This window comes from Panthera tigris, chromosome D3 (genome assembly GCF_018350195.1).
Source record: "Panthera tigris isolate Pti1 chromosome D3, P.tigris_Pti1_mat1.1, whole genome shotgun sequence".
In the NCBI taxonomy this organism is placed as follows: domain Eukaryota; kingdom Metazoa; phylum Chordata; class Mammalia; order Carnivora; family Felidae; genus Panthera; species Panthera tigris.
Window position 1 is genome coordinate 41,480,170 of NC_056671.1, and position 17,096 is coordinate 41,497,265.

Below are 17,096 nucleotides of genomic sequence, written 5' to 3' on the forward strand. Positions count from 1 at the left end.
CACACTACTAATAAATAGTGTTTAGGCACACTATTAATAAATCTGTCATTTTTACATTACACAAATTGGAAATTGTTTCTGGAAGAACAAAAAATAATTTTGTTTAGTAGTTCTGTAGAATGTACTTGCCATTAAGGAGCATGTTGGCAGTATGATACAGATCCCATAGAGGACCAATGTTCCGACCAAACTCACCACTAGGAAAAACAATAACAAATTACCCAAAAGTCAAAAGTGGATACAGTACTACCAGTGGCTAAGAATTGGTTTTGTCCCTCCTTGTCCATATTCCTCCCTCCACTACAGTTTTGTCTGGAGGCAACTCTGACTTCCTTTTGGCCCAGAAACATTGGGTCAGAGCTGGCTCTACTTCTGGGCACTATAGCTGGAGTTCTTACCCACGCCAAGCCAGTTAGAACTACCAACCTTGCCAATTTCAGCCAAGAAGACTCAATCCAAACTTTTGTTTGCGCTTTTATTGAACTCTCCCTCTGGTGGTGGCCTTCATGTGATGATTATGGAAATCTGAAGTTTCAGGAACCACTGCAGGGAGGTTGAGAATGGAGTCAACTCAGAGGAAGCAAAGAAAATTAGTGATATCATTTGAGTCCTGAATAAAGCCACACCTGAAGTTACTACTTGGTCTGGACTTTTCATTTAAATGAACAGTAAGTATATTTTTGTTTAAGCCAACTTGAGATTTTTTTTTTCCCTCACTTCCAACTGACAAGCAGAGCGCTTTAACTTATCCATAGGTGCAGAACTTCCAGAAAAGAGCCAGTAGGAGCTGAGTAATTCTGTAATGAAGGGAACTGTAGCTTGTGCAGGAGATCTCTTCTTGGTCAACAACTGGAATGTTAGAAAAGAATTTAAAGGCAAATACCAGTCCTTCAGGAAGCCTATATCAGAGTTAAGGGGAAAAAACCAATGACAACAAAGCCAAAGAACTGTTCGGTGCTGTTTTACTGTTCTGATGTAGTAAATATACAAAGAATACATAGAAGCAACAAGAAAATTATTAGTCACGAGAAGCCTTTGAGGAGGAGAGGGCAACATAGTAAATAAGGAGAGTAACTGGTTAAATACCTATATTATGCATGGGCCCAAAAGTGAGTGCTTATTCGGGCAGATAGTTTTGAAAATTTCTTATAGTTTATTTCACTAAGGTTGTCTATACTGGTCAACATTGTAGAGAGTAAATCACCAGGTCATTTTATGGCATGTAAACAGATATTGAGAATTGTTTTAGGTTTTGGAACATAATTTGGAAACTAAGGTACCAATTATACTAAATGACTTTGTAGCAGACATGAACGTTTTTTACTAAGAGTGTGATTTTCCTTAAAATAATGAGTGTTCTAGTTTTAGCAACTTGTAAATGGTTCTATGCTTTATAGATATTTTTCTTTGCCTTGTGAAAACATAGAGCAGGTCTACTGTTCAGTTATGAGAAATATTTATTTTCCAATGTTTAGTTCCTATTGCTGAAAGGTAATGGAATAAAAGTGAAGGTCAGTTGAAATGATAAGTTCTGATATTTTCTACTCTGAGGTAGTATATATATATTTTTTTAATTGGATAGGTAAGGCATAGGACAAAAGGCAGCATGTTAATTAGGAAGGAATAGGGAGTCTTCTTCCTGAGACCCTGGGAGTATAAAAGATCCTAACATCATCACTGACCTCCCGGAAAGGAAGAGTAGATGGATATTTTAGGTATGATAATGAAAATAAGTGAAACATACATCGACAGACTATCAGAGACTAAGCAGAAGTGTAACTGCAGAGCTTAAGTTTGAAGCTGAATCTGGTGTGAGAAAGGATGCCATGAATTTGTACATTAAAACAATGGAGAGGAAGTAATGGAAAATTTAGTGAGAAGAATAGCATTTTTGTCAGAAATGTTAATCTATTGTGTGTTTTATTCATTTCTCTTATAAAAAAGAATTCAGAACATTTTGGACACTTAGGGTGCTTCAGAGTAGAGCAGATAACTATAAATCACATCTCTTTTTGAACTTGCAGCTGAAGTTAAATGGAAATGTGACATTGTAGGGAAATTCACTAGGCAGGATATTGAAATCTGTTTTTAACAGCTGTCCGAAAAAGTGCCAAAATGGTGAATTATCTTCTCTTTTCCCATAAACTAATTGATTCTCAGAAAATAAACAAAAAAGATACTGATATTATCCTGCTGTTTTTTTGTTACAAACATAAAGTAGTGGCTCTTATGATGTATCACAGTTGAACAAAATTAACACACTGTCAAAGTAGCTCAATCACGTGGCATCATACCTCTCTAAGACATTTACCAGAAAGTTCTTCCTTGAGCCAGAGATGGAAAAAAACAAGCAAAAGTAGCACACAACTCCCAATATAAGAAAAGAGAAGGCTGGAATAGACCACATGTCCGTCTGGCCTTAGTCAGATCAGCTTAGATGTTTCTTTTGATCATAATAATTGTTATTACTCATTTCTGATGATTGAACCCATATGGTTTAACACCCACTGGATAATAAATATTGGTATAAAAATAGAAGAGAATTTCTTTCTTTCTTTTTTTTAATATGAAATTTATTGTCAAATTGGTTTCCATACAGCACCCAGTGCTCATCCCAACAAGTGCCCTCCTCAATGCCCATCACCCACTTTCCCCTCCCTCCCACCTCCCATCAACCCTCAGTTTATTCTCAGTTTTTAAGAGTCAACAAGATAATTTCTTAATGGGTTTATGAGTTAAATGCCTTTCAAAGATATTATATTTTAAGGTAACTTGAAAATACTGATTGCGAAAGGGTTATTAATCAGGGATAAGAAAAAATACCCTGCAGGATATTAATTACTTACTTAAAGTACTCATTTCTTTGCATACACTCAATATGTTTTTATCTTTGAATAAGCTATCTATCACATGGTGTCCTTGCATCTATTGTTGTCCCCCATCAGTTCATTTTCCATGTTGTAGCCTGGTGGTCTTTACAAAATGAAGATTTGCTTTGTCCCTTTCTTTATCCCCGTACCTCCTCCAAGACTGTGGCAGTCATACTACTGCATCTCACAGATCTCCAGCTACAGGGCTTATAATTGACCTAGGGCCTCACCTGCTAAGTTTGAACCCTATTACTACTTTTTCATTGAGGCCTTTGTTCAGAGTTGCTCCCCACTGACAACTGAGAGCTGCAGGATGATACTAAGGCAGGCACTTCCCCAGGAGATGTGGGACTCCTCTGAAGGGTCATTTAATACCCACTCATTCTTGAGATTTTTGCTCATATGTTATTTCTGGGGAAAACTTTCCCATTATTTTTGCCGAATCAGGTTTACCTGCTCTACACATTCTTAGCACCAAGAACTTTAGTTCATAACAGGTATTACTGTTAATATTTTATATTCATTGAATGAATATTTGCTTCCACGGTGTCACCTGGACTGGACATTAAGCTCTTTGTAAGGGCAAAAACATGTCTTTTAAAAATTTTGTTTCACTTGGGACCACATCAAGATAAAAAGCTTCTGCATAGTGAAGGAAATGGTCAACAAAACAAAAGGCAACCAACGGAATGGGAGAAGATATTTGCAAATGACATATTGGATAAAGGGTTAGTATCCAAAATCTATAAAGAACTTATCAAAATCAACACCCAAAAAACAAATAATCCAGTGAAGAAATGGGAAGAAGACATGAATAGATAGTTTTCCAAAGAAGACAACCACAATACAAATCAAAACTATAATGAGATACCAACTTCACACCTGTCAGAATGGCTAAAGTTAACTATTCAGGAAACAACAGATATTGGCAAGGATGTGAAGAAAGGGGAACATTTTTACACTGCTGGTTGGAATGAAAACTGGTGCAGCCACTCTGGAGAACAACATGGAGGTTCCTCAAAAAATTAAAAAAAATAGAGCTACCCTATGACACAGCAGTTGTACTATTTGGTATTTATACAAAGGATACAAAAATGCTGACTCAAAGGGCACATACACCCCAATGTTTATAGCCATACTATCAACAATAACCAAACTATGGAAAGAGTTCAGATTTCCATCAACTGATGAATAGATAAAGAAGATGTGGTATTTATATGCAATGGAATATTACTCAGCAATGAAAAAGAATGAAAATGTGCCATTTGCAACAACGTGGATAGAACTAGAATGTAATATGCTAAGTGAAATAAGTCAGGGAAAGAAAAATATATGATTTCATTCATATGTGAAATTTAAGAAACGAAACAGATGAACATAGGGGAAGGGAAGCAAAAATAAGATAAAAACAGAGAAGGAGGCAAACCATAAAAGACTTAAATATAGAGAACAAAGTGAGGGTTTCTGGAGGGATGTTGGGTGAGGGGATGGGCTAAATGGGTGATGGGCATTAAGGAGGACACTTGTTGGGATGAGCATTGGGTGTTATATGTAAGTGATGAATCACGAAATTCTACTCCTGAAACTGTTATACACTATATGTTAACTAACTTAGTTAAATAAAATTTAAAAAAAACCCACACACAATTGTGTAGACATCACTACATGAAAATAGAGTGCCTTCACTTAAAAACAAACAAACAAACAAACAAACAAACAAACAAACAAACATTTTATTTTACTTCTGTATCCCCAGCTTCTAGCACAATGCCTGTCACATAGATGATCAATAAATACCTACTGAATGAATTAATTTAAATATGTAGTGCCCTCAGAAACCTAAAAGAATGTTAGTTAATCTGAAACTTTCCTATTACCAGTCTTCATTTCACATGTTAAATGTTAATAATCTTCCCTAATCTTCTGCCTCTTACATTTGTCATTCTGAAAAGACCAGGTTAATGAAGAGTTTTGCAGAACTCATGTTAAGTTGAAAAATACACTTGAAAAATTTCTCTTTGTGGTATATTCTTTTTTTTAGTATCAAAGTTAATATGTGCACAGTTGTCACATAGTTCCACAATGCTTTTAATGAAGAATAATACTCCCTACAACTCTATTCTCCCTCATTTTCTGTTTCCTAGAGCTTAGTGCTTTTTAGCGGTTTCTCTTTTCATTTTCCTTCATATCTCAAAATAACATAATTGTATGGCAACTTTTAAGTTTTTCACTTTTAGGCATCATTTATTGACTTCCTACCATAAAAGATTAGGCTTTACCTTTCTTTAATCATTTCCCACTTGTTACCAAGCACTGTACTGCATGTTTCCCATCCCCCTCATCCTCCTGAAAATTTAACATGTTAAGATTTTTATATTATTTTTGTGTTAGCATGATTATATAAATGCTATTTTCAGGTGAGCCCAGTACTATTCCTAGACATCTGCATAGGAGCCCATGTCTTGTAAGCCAAACTTGAGAAATTTTTGCTCTGGCCCTGCTCCCTGGGGGAGGAATTCAGAAGGCCAAGTAAGCTGCCTTTTCAGATCTCACTCTGGGTCCCTGAATTACCTGCACAAACAACCCTGAGGCTGCTTCTAAACCCCATGCAGGCCCCATTATCATCTGTCCTGCTGAAGGGTGGATGGTGCTGTCTGTGTACACATCTAATGGGAAAGTGTTTGTGAGGGTATGATCTGAGCTAGGATAATATATGGGTTGGTGTCTACACATGCCCCAAAATTTCTTCAGTGTGTGGGTTGGAACTTGAGGCTGGAATAGAAGGGGATGGGCTCTTGGTCTGAGGCCAGTAGCTAGCTCTCCATCCACTGTTAAGTTCTGGCGTGGAACTCTGAGAAGTATATGGATTTTAAATTTAATCCTGGCTTTCTAGGTCATTTACTTAATGTAGGAGAATAGGATGTATTTTATTTAATACTTTTTTTAGTTTGATTTACATTTTAAAAACGTATAGTCATATGATACATGGTCCTTCATTTATCTTCCCCTGCCCCCTCCCCAAATGTTAGAGGGGGGCCTAACTTAGCCATGTGGCATGCTGTGATTATTTTCTTTACCTGCATAGATTTTAAAATTTCTTTTGGTTGGAATTAATAATATCTTGCTTTGCATTTGCTTTATTTTCTCTGTAGTTAGGTCTTATCCTTAATTTACTCCTCAGAAGTTTAAATCTCTTAATTTATAAAAAAATTCAGGTGATATATTTTTTTCATCTTTTGGAGACATTCCTACTGGAGCTTGTTTTCTTCACTTGTTAAAATTTTGGTAAAATAGACATAGCACAAAATTATCATCTTAACCATTTTTAAGTGTACAGGTCAGAAGTATTAAGTATATTCATATTGTGAAATGATCAATATCATCCAACTCCAGAACTCTTTTATCTTGCAAAAGCCCAAACTCTATACCCATTCCTCCCTCCCTCTCATCCCTGGAAACCACCATTCTACTTTATCATTTTGGCTAATGTCAGTGCTTTACATAAGTGGGTCATGTAGTATTTGTTTTTTTGTGATTGGCTTATTTCACTTAGCATAATGTCATCAAGATTCGTTCATGTTGTACCATATGTCAGAATTTCCTTTTAAAAGTATGAATGATATCCAATTATATGTATGTATCAAATTTTGCTTATCCATTCATCCAATGATGGACACAGGGGTTGCTACCACATTTTTTTTTAATTTTTTTTTTAACGTTTATTTGTTTTTGAGACAGAGAGAGAACATAAACGGGGGAGGGTCACAGAGAAGGGAGACACAGAATCTGAAACAGGCCCCAGGCTCTGAGCTGTCAGCACAGAGCCCGACGTGGGGCTCGAACCCACGGACCGTGAGATCATGACCTGAGCCGAAGTCGGATGCTTAACCGACCGAGCCACCCAGGCGCCCCACATTTTAATTATTGTGAATAATGGTGCTATGAATATGAGTGTGCAAATATCTCATTGAAAATCTCCTTTAAGTTCTTTTGGGTATATACCCATAAATGCAATTGCTGGATCATATGATAATTCTACTTAAAAAATGTTGAGCAACTCCTATACTGTTTTCCACAGTGGCTGTATCATTTTGTATTCCCACTAATAGTGTACAGGTGTTCCAATTTCTCCACATCCTCTTCAGTACTTGTTATTTTCTGATTGATTGATTGATTGCTTGATGATGGTGGCCATCTTAATGGGTGTGAGGTGGAATTTCATTGTGGTTTTGATTTGTATTTCTCTAATCATTAGTGATGTTGAGCATCTTTTCATGTACTTGTTTCCATAACATTTATGTATCTTCTTTGAAGAAATGTCCATTCAAGTTTTTTTTGCCAATTTTGGAGTTGCGTTTTTTGTTTTATTGTTGAGTTTTAAGTTTTTCTATATATTCTAGATATTATTCCTTATCAAATATATCATTTGTGAATATTTTCTCCCATTCTTTGAGTTTCCTTTTTACTCTGTTGATAGATTTACTCTGTTGTCTTTTGATGCCTTTTTATTGTGCATAGTCTATGGAGTGGTTCTCAAACTTTGTTAGATAGAATCACCTGGGGAAACTACTTAAAAATGGAAAGGCCCAAGTCCTGTACTTGCTTGAGTGAATTTGGGCTTCTGTGTTGTATAATATCTCCTCACTTGATTCTGATGCATATCTAATTGGAGAACAATAGGTCTGTGGGCACAGATTCTCAAACTTGGCTGCACATTAGAATCACTGGAGTCTCACACAGAGAGATTCTTTTTCTTTTAATTCAAGTATAATTAACATACAGTGTTATATTAGTTTCAGGTATACAATATAATGATTCAACAATTCTATATATTTCTCAGTGCTCACTGAGAGGAATGTACTCTTAATCTATTTGATTTGATTTGATTTGATTTGATTTGATTTTAGAGACAGAGTATGAGCAGGGAAGAGGGACAAAGGGAGAGAGAGAGAGAATGCTATGCAGGTTCCACGCTAAGCATGGAGCCTGATGCAGGGCTCAATCCCATGACCTTGGGATCATAACCTGAGCTGAAATCAAGAGTTGGATGCTCAATGGACTAAGCCACCCAGAAGTCTCTCTTAATGCTTTTTAATCTATTGATACTTAAAATTTAAAAATTTTCATGAAGCCTAATTTGCCTATTTTTTTTCTCTTGTTGCCCATGTCTTTGGTGTCATATCTAAGAATTTATTTCTAAATCCAGTATTGTGAAGCTTTTGCCCTGTGTTTTCTTCTAAGAGTTTTATAGTTGTAGGTGTAAATTTAGGTCTTTGATCCCTTTTGAGGTAATTTTTGTATTTGGTGTTTGGTAGGGTCCAACTTCATTCTTTTGCATGTGGATATCCACTTTTCCTAGCACCTTTTGTTGAAAAGATTGTCCCTTCCCCATTGGATGGCCTCGAAACCCTTGTCAAAAATCATTTGACTAAATATGGCAGGGTTTATTTCCAAATTCTAGTATATTACATTGGTCTAAACCTCTGTCTTTATGCTGGCACCATACTGTATTAATTACTGTAGCTTTGTGGTAAGTTTTAAAATCAGGAAGTATGAGTTCTTCATATTTGTTCTTTTTCAAGAGTATGTTAGCTATTTGGGGTACCCTGAGATTCCATATGATTTTTATGATGGAGTTTTCTATTTTTGCAAAAAAAATCATTGGGATTTTGATAGGGATCATATTAAATCTGTAGGTTGCTTTGGGTAGTATTGACATCATAACAATAGTAAGTCTTCTAATCCATGAACATAGGATATGTTTCCATTTATTTATGTCTTCCTTAATATCTTTCAGTAATGTTTTATAGTTTTTGTTGTGAAAGTCCTTTACCTCCTTGGTTAATTCCTGAGTATTTAATCCTTTTTTTTTTTGTTTGTTTTACAAGTTTGACTTTAAAATAGATTTGAATTCACAATGATTTCAATACATCAATCACTCCAGAACACAATGTGGAGGTATAACAATTATGTGATGACTTCTTAATAGTCCAAGGGGATAAAGACTTTTTTTCAAATATGGAAAGAAATTAATCTTTCTACAGTATTAACTCTTAAAAGCTATTCTTCTTTATAGACTACAGTATTATTGTCAGTCTCATATACTTTTACTTAATAAAGAACCCCCTCCCCCCTACCAGGGGAAGAGATTTCTGGAGGTTTTCCCAGATATCTACAGCTATATTTTCTGTCATGTTTACAACATCTGCAAAGTATGGCACATCCAAATCCAGATTATTATGATCAAGGGGCTTCATAACTGTCTCCTCCATATACCCTTTGAGGTTGGTCAAATTCATAACCACTCCTGTAACAGGATCAGTCTCTCTATGTACAGTCACCACACCTTTATACTTGTGTCCATGGCATTGGGATTGTGGCATTTACCAGTTTAAAGTTTTCTTGGTTACTCAGAGTTTTGCTGTCATGCTAGTGGGTTGTGCTGGAAGAGACCAGGCAGGACACTTGTGCCTAGCAGATACCAAATGTGGCTGCTGCCCTCATCGCCTCTCCTCCAGTATTTTATCCTTTTTTTTTTTAACCTCAAGAAGTTTCTTTTTTTCAAGATTTTTAAATTATTTTAATCTCTACACCCAACATGAGGCCAGAACTCACAACTCTGAGATCAAGAGTAGCATGCTCTACTGACTGAGTCAGACAGACACCCCCTAAAAGGGCAATCTTCCAGTGTATGTATGTATGTATGTATGTATGTATGTATGTATGTATGTATTAAGTGATTTCTATGCCCAATGTGGGGCTCAAACTCATGACCCTGAGATCGAGTTGTATGCTCTACCAATTGAGCCAGCCAGGAGCCACAGTATTTTATTCTTTTTGATGCTATTGTGAATAGATTGCTTCCTTAAAAAAAAAAAGAATTGTTTTTAATGTTTATTTATTTTTGAGAGAGAGAGAGAGAGACAGAGTGAAAGCGGCAGAGGGCCAAAGAGAGAGGGAGACACAGAATCTGAAACAGCTGTGCTGACAGCTCAGAGCCTGACATGGGGCTCAAACACACAAACTGAGATTATGACCTGAGCTGAAGTCGGATGCTTAACCAACTAAGCCACCCAGGTGCCCCTAGATTTCTTTCTTAATTTCTTTTCCATTTTGTTCATTGCTTATTGTATACAACTGCAACTAATTTTTGCATGTTGACTTTGTATCCTGCTACTTTGCTGAATTTGATTATTCTAGCAATTTTTTGGTGTGTGGAATCTTTAGGGTTTTCTATATGTAAGATCATATCATCTGTAAATAAAGATAATTTTACTTCTTCATTTCCAATTTGGATGCCTTTTATTTCTTTCTTGCCTAATTTCTATGGCTAGAAGTGGTAAAAGTGGGCATTCTTGCATTGTTCCTGATCTTAGAGGAAAAGCTTTCAGTCTTTTATCATCGAGTATGATGTTTGCTATGGGTTTCTCATATATGACCTTTATTATGTTTTGTTATCTTGAGGTCGTTTACTTCTATTTTTAGATGTTGAGTGTTTTTTATCTTGAAAGTGTGCTGAATTTTGTCAAATGATTTTTCTGCATCAGTTGAGATGATCATTGAGTTTTTCCTTCATTCTGTTAATATAGTGTATTATAATGATCAATTTTTACATTGAACTCTCCTTGCATTCCAGGAATAAATCCCACTTGGTCATGGTGTATAATCTTTCTAATGTGCTAGTGAATTAATTCAGTTTGCTAGTATTTTGCTGAGGAATTTTGCATCAGTGTCCATAAAAGATATTGGTCTGTAGTTTTCTTTTCTCATAGTGTCTTTGACTTTGTTATTAGAATAGCAGTGGCCCCATAAAATGAGTGAGGTAGTTTTCTCACCTCTTCAGTCTTTCTCAGCTATTTATTTGATTGGTGTTAATTCATGAATGGTGTTAGCTTACTCAATGTGTGGTAGAATTCACCAGTGAATCCATCCTATCCAAGGTTGTTCTTTGTCAGGAAATTTTTGATTATTGAGTCAATCTTTTACTGGCTATAGAACTATTTTGTTTTTCTATCTTTGTGATTTGGTCTTGGGCGATTTTCTGTTTCTAGGAATTTCTTTATTTCATCCAGGTTATCCAACTTGTTGATGTACAACTGTTCATAATACTGCTATAATTCTTTTATTTCTGTAGAATCAATAATAATGAATATAGATTCCTGATATTTGGAGGACAGAGTCTTTATTGCCCATTCTGTCTCCCACAAGCTATGTGCAAGCTGCTTCAGGAGCATGTGCATGGGCCTACCATGGAACTGAAACATGAGGACTGGGTGGCTGCTGCAGTGCTAAGAGCTGAAATTGGCTGAAATTAACTGCACTTTACAGTACAAGCCTTCCCCTGGAAGTGGCAAGCCTTCAATAGACTCCAGAGTTCCAAAATAGTTATATCACACAGATTCTGACAGTATATTTTTTATCAGGGTGGGGAGATGGATTCCTGGTGCTTCCAATGCTATCCTCTATCCTAAAATCATTCCCAGCTGGAGCTTTCACTTTACTGTTGTCTAGACTGGTTGTTCTTTAGGCCTTCTACAAAGCTGGTATCTTTTTTTTTTTTTTTTTTTTAATTTTTTTAACGTTTTATTTATTTTTGAGACAGAGAGAGACAGAGCATGAGCGGGGGAGGGGCAGAGAGAGAGGAAGACACAGAATCGGAAGCAGGCTCCAGGCTCTGAGCCATCAGCCCAGAGCCCGACGCGGGGATCGAACTCACGGACTTCACGGACTGCGAGATCGTGACCTGAGCTGAAGTCGGAGGCTTAACTGACTGAGCCACCCAGGCACCCCTACAAAGCTGTTATCTTAACGCACTCATCTCTCTCATTATGGGGATTCTTTCCACATCTTTGTTAATTGGCTCACTTTCCCCAAAGTCCCATGCCTTCATCTTTCTTGGTTTACTCATCCAACAGCCTTTTGAATAGAAGTAAGTGGGAGACAAATTTTTAATATATGTTTGAAAATCCTTTATTCTCAATTCATCTTTAATTGATATTTGGGTTGGATATATAATTCTAGATTATAAATATATAAATATATAAATAATTTATATCATAATTTTGAAGGCATTTCTTCCAGTGTTTCTATTGAGAAAGTGTGACCCAATTTGATTCTTGATCCTTTGTGTATAAATTGATTTTATTTCTGGAAGTTTTAAGATTAGTTTCTGACTTACTTCTGATATTTCCTGATGATGTGCCTTAGAGTAGGTCTATTTTTATACACTGTTCTGTGCTCTCATGGATTCTTTCAATGTGAAAATGTATCCTTCAGTTTTGGAAAATTTTGTTTTCTCTTTTTTTTTGTTTTGTTTTGTTTTTGGAACTCTTTTATTGTGATGCTGAACCTCTTGGACTTAGCCTCTAAATTTCCTATCTTTTCTTTCTTATTTTCATACCTTTGTCTTTTTGATTCTACTTTATTGGAAATATTTTCATTGTTTCATCTAGTCATTTGATTGAGTTTTTCATTTCTATGACTATTTAAAAAGTAAAACACTTTTTTGTTTTCTGTAAGTTTCTTCTCTACAGTATTATATTCATGCTTTATTGGTGCAAAATCTTATTTCTTAGTGAGAATGCTAATGTTATAGTTTAAAAAAATGTTCTTTTTTGTGGCACCTGAATGGCTCAGTCAGTTAAGCCTCCGACTTTGGCTCAGGTCATGATCTCACAGTTTGTGGGTTCGAGTCCCACATCAGGCTCTGTGCTAACAGCTCAGAGCCTAGAGCCTGCTTTGGATTCTTGTCTCCCTCTCTCTCTGCCCCTCTCCTGCTCCCTTGCTGTCTCTCTCTCTCAAAAATTAATAAACATTAAAAAAATTTTAAAAATAAAAAAATGTTCTTTCTCTTGAATGATCTCTATTTTCCTTGAAGTTCCTTTATCTGTCTTTGTTTTATTTTTCTCCAAAAATGTAGAGACGTTTTGCCTATGTCTATTGGTCCTTGTCTGTGGATTAATATTAAATGTGGTCCACTAAAAAGCTGACTGCATGTACAGAGTTTGTTGCCTGTGAACTTTATAATAGGCTGAGCTGATTTAGTTATTTCATGGAGGATATGCTCAAATATCAATATCTTTATTTTGTCTGTTGTCTTTTGGTCAGATTTTGCAAATAAAGATCTCTCCTGCCAGTGTTCTGTGATCCAAGTCAGGGAAGAGGTTTGGGATTTCAACATTCAGCCTCCTTCAGTATGATATTCCTTTAGTCCTTCAATATGGTATTCCTGACTTTGACTCTGCTTGGTGTCCCACTGCAGAGGATCTCTATTGTCCCTTTCCCTGGGGTGAGGTGATCTCATTGTGGTTTTGCTTTTCATTTCCCTGATGGCTAGTGATGTTGAGCATCTTTTCATATACCTGTTGGCCAACTGTATGTCTTCTTTGAAGACGTGTGTCAACTACTTTGTCCGTTTTATCAGTAGAAAAAGAAAAAATCCAAATATAGATTTACCTATTTCAAAGTTTATTTATTTATTTTTGGGAAAGACAAAGATAGCACAAGTGGGGGAGGGACAGAAAGAGGGAGAGAGAGAGAGAGAGAGAGAGAGAGAGAAAGAGAATATCCCAAGCAGGCTTCGCACTGTCAGCACAGTGCTGGATGCGGGGCTTGAACTCACCAACTGTAAGATCATGACCTGAGCTGAAACCAAGAGTCAGCGCTTAACTGACTGAGCCACCCAGGTGTCCCCAAATATAGATTTAAAAACTGATGCATAAATGCTTTTGGAACTCTAGTTTATAGTGCTGAAAAACTGAAAACTACACGAAAACCCCATATAGAAAAATGATAATAAAATTATGGTATATCTATATAATAAATATTATATAACAAAAATATTTGTGTAGCATTTATAGTAATATGTTAAGGGATAAAAGTGGAATACAAATTTAAGTGTGATAGTTTCACAACTATATAAAATGCATTTAAAACATAGAAGGAAATGCACTAGAGTATTCATAACATTTGGCTTTGGATTGTGAGATTGTGAATATCAATTATTCTTCTGTTTGCTTTGATGCATTTTCTAGATTTTTCCCAAGGGATGTTTGATATTGTAATTAGGAAAAATTAACTATAAGGATAATCACAACTCTCTTTCCATGTAAAATTTAACTTATTTTATTTCTCTGACTTTTTTGGTACCATTCTACCTTTCTTTTTCTCCTTTTTAATAAAAGTTATTTAAAAATGTTTTTACTCTCTCATTTCTTCAACAACTTCAGTTTTCTTTCCCATTTTTTTCTTAGTGATTTACCCAACTTTATGCTGTGCTTTGTAATTCTGCATCTTGCCATTTTCTCTGTTATGTTCTGTCCGGTCCTTTATTTCCTTTCTTATATCAAGAATATCTCTTTTGGAAGATTCTCATTTTATTGCCTCAAAAGTGACTTTGTCTCAACCGAAGCCTTTTCCTATATACCTCATATCTTTTAAAGCTCTGCATTATAGTTTTTTTTTTTTTTTAAAAAGTCCAATACAGTGATCTCTATTCTAACAGCTTAACAATTTCATAGTAAGATTTTCTATTTTCAGTAATACTTTGTTAACAATATAATCTGTATATTATGAACACTGTCAGGTGTAATTCCTTCCTCAAATTTCACATTATAGCATCAAGCTTATGGAGCATGTAAATATTAAATGTTAAAAAAAATAAGGGGTCATGGTGTATATTTCTTTTCTGTGTTTCGAATCTTTAATAGATGTATTTGAAGAGATGATTATATATATTTTTTCTTTTAGACTTAAGTTCTGTCTCTCTTCCCCTGTTCTCCCACATATTCAATAAAATTTTCTTTGTTATTATTTTCCCAACTCAAATTTATTCTTGGTGGTCATACTTAGAAGGTTGAGGAAACAAAATGAGTTTTCAAATTATATAACTTTCCGCCTTTGTGTTCCCTCTTTATATTTTGTTTCCATGGAAAATATCAAGTAGACTTAAGTAATCTTTGGTAAGGCAGTCAGAGCTTTGGGAAAGAAGATTAAGGACCATAGGTTCAGTTTTGAGGAGTGGCGCCCTGCAGCCCCATTGTCATATGAATGCTGTACAAGCAGTCTATGGAGTGCAGGAGTGTGCTCCTTAAGGATAGAACATTCCAAACACCCTTGACCTACTTCACTTTACTTCAGCCCAAAGATGGAAACACTGTCACATACCTCTTTGAAGGTCCTCCAGGACAGGTCCCTGGGACAGTGTAGGGGTAAGTGTTCATGAAATTAGGTTTTTTTTTTTGCTCTATTTGGATTTATTCATTGGAGACTGATGAAACAATAGGACATTTTCCAGCTTAGATTTATTGACACACAGGATATTTTCCTTAGAGGGATATGGACGTTAGGGGAAAAAAATATGAATTGAATTTATTTCGCTCCGCATCTGCCAGTTTGTAGCTATTGCTGTAAGAAAAAGCTTTGATAGATAATAGCCAGGGAAAATTCCTGTACCTTCTGGCTTTGCTTCCAGCTGGTCTCTTGGGGAGAGCCATTAATAAATCCTCAGATGGGGGTGGGGAGGAGAGGACACTTCCCTGTCACATAAAATATTATTTTAAAAGTTGATCAAGGCAGTTTAGTAGCAAACCTCCTTCTCGTCTCCTGAAATTTATGCCCTTGCTGCTGATTTTTTTTTTAGTCACAGAGAACTACAACATACAGACAGAATTCCTTTTTGTTTATACTCAGCAGGGTTTCTGCCTTTTAATGACTCCAATCCTTCTGTCATCTATACTTTCTCATAACACATCACTACAAAATTAAATTAAAAAAATCAAAACACTAAAAATAACCTATGACTATGCAGTCTTAAGTGGGGATATGAGGGCTGCCCCAGATTGGGGTTCTGGAGCTTTATTCATTATCACAACCCTTTCATGAGTTATATGGACTGATTGTGAAATGTCTATTTTCCTATGTCTTGATCCCATGGGACAGATCAGCTCTGAAAGAAAGAAAATGGTTTTTGGCTTACTACTATCCATCTTCTTTTCATTTCCCTCTCATTTCTGTTTCTTTGTTCCTCTAGATGTGTCTCCTAGTATACACCACACCCACACAGACCCACCCACCCACCACACACACACACACACACACACACACACACACCCCATACAGACATCACACATACATACAGACACACAGACACCATACAAACACATATCATGTACCCATACACACTTTTAGACATCACATATGCATATACACACAGACACCATGCGCATATATACACACACACCACCCAGACATCACGTACAGACCCACACAGATACACATGAGTAAACCTTAGTTTAGATTTTTGATATATATTGATGGCTTTTACTGATAGTTTGTATGTTGTTGTGGCATTAATTCAGTAATATTACTTGGCAATATTTGATATCATCAGAGAACCCTTACAGATGTGGAATACACTCTATTTTCTCTAGAGCTCCCTGGTTCTATATGACTCACTGAAGATTCCATTCTTTATTAGGCTGTTGTAATTAATCATGAGTCAGGACTAAAAATGAAAAAATGGAAAACTTGAATAAGGAAGCTTAACTATATGGAGACTATTTTGTTACGGCTAATGTCCAATAATCAGGGTTTTAGTGAATTTTCTAATTCTTTCTGGTTTACTCAGTATGGAAAAAATATATGCTGAGCTTGAATCTACTGCAAAATGTAAGATATGTGGAATATAAAATCATTTATGACATTCAAACTGAGTGTTAACTGATTATCACAAATAACATTAATAAAGGAGGATCACTTCATTTCAAATGTTATTATTATTTTTGGTTAAGGAGTGCTAAAAAGAACTTGAAAAATAACTGTGTTGATTTCAGGGTATAATAGGAAGTGGTTTAAAAAACCCAACCTCTTCTAATAATGATAATTACAGATTTCTAAACTGTACTATAGGATATAATGTACTATAAAAATGAGATAAGTGTAAATAGCAATATCAGAGAAGAAAAACAATATATGAAATGAAATACAAACTTTAAAAGAGCAAGAAGTTACTTAGAAGCATTGTTTATTTATATAAACAAAAGCAAATACCATTTTAAGTCATCATTTCTTTTTAAGTTAATGACAGTAGAATGAAGAATAGTTTCCAATTGGAATTAAGGTTTTCCTAGATTTTATGAAAAGACTGAAAGTAATGCTTTGATATAAAATCCTCAAAGAAATGTGGTGAATTCTCTTTAAGAAAGAAATGGATATTTCAAATTCATT

At 35.5% G+C, this 17,096-nt stretch overlaps 1 protein-coding gene and 1 pseudogene across 1 annotated transcript in view; one reads left to right on the plus strand and one right to left on the minus strand.

Moving 5' to 3' along the window:
• METTL4 (methyltransferase 4, N6-adenosine) overlaps nt 1–17,096 on the plus strand; it is a 249,767-nt gene that overhangs the window by 194,539 nt on the left and 38,132 nt on the right. The window lies entirely within an intron of this gene.
• Nucleotides 8,931–17,096, minus strand: part of LOC122232702 — a 33,064-nt pseudogene continuing 24,898 nt past the window's right edge.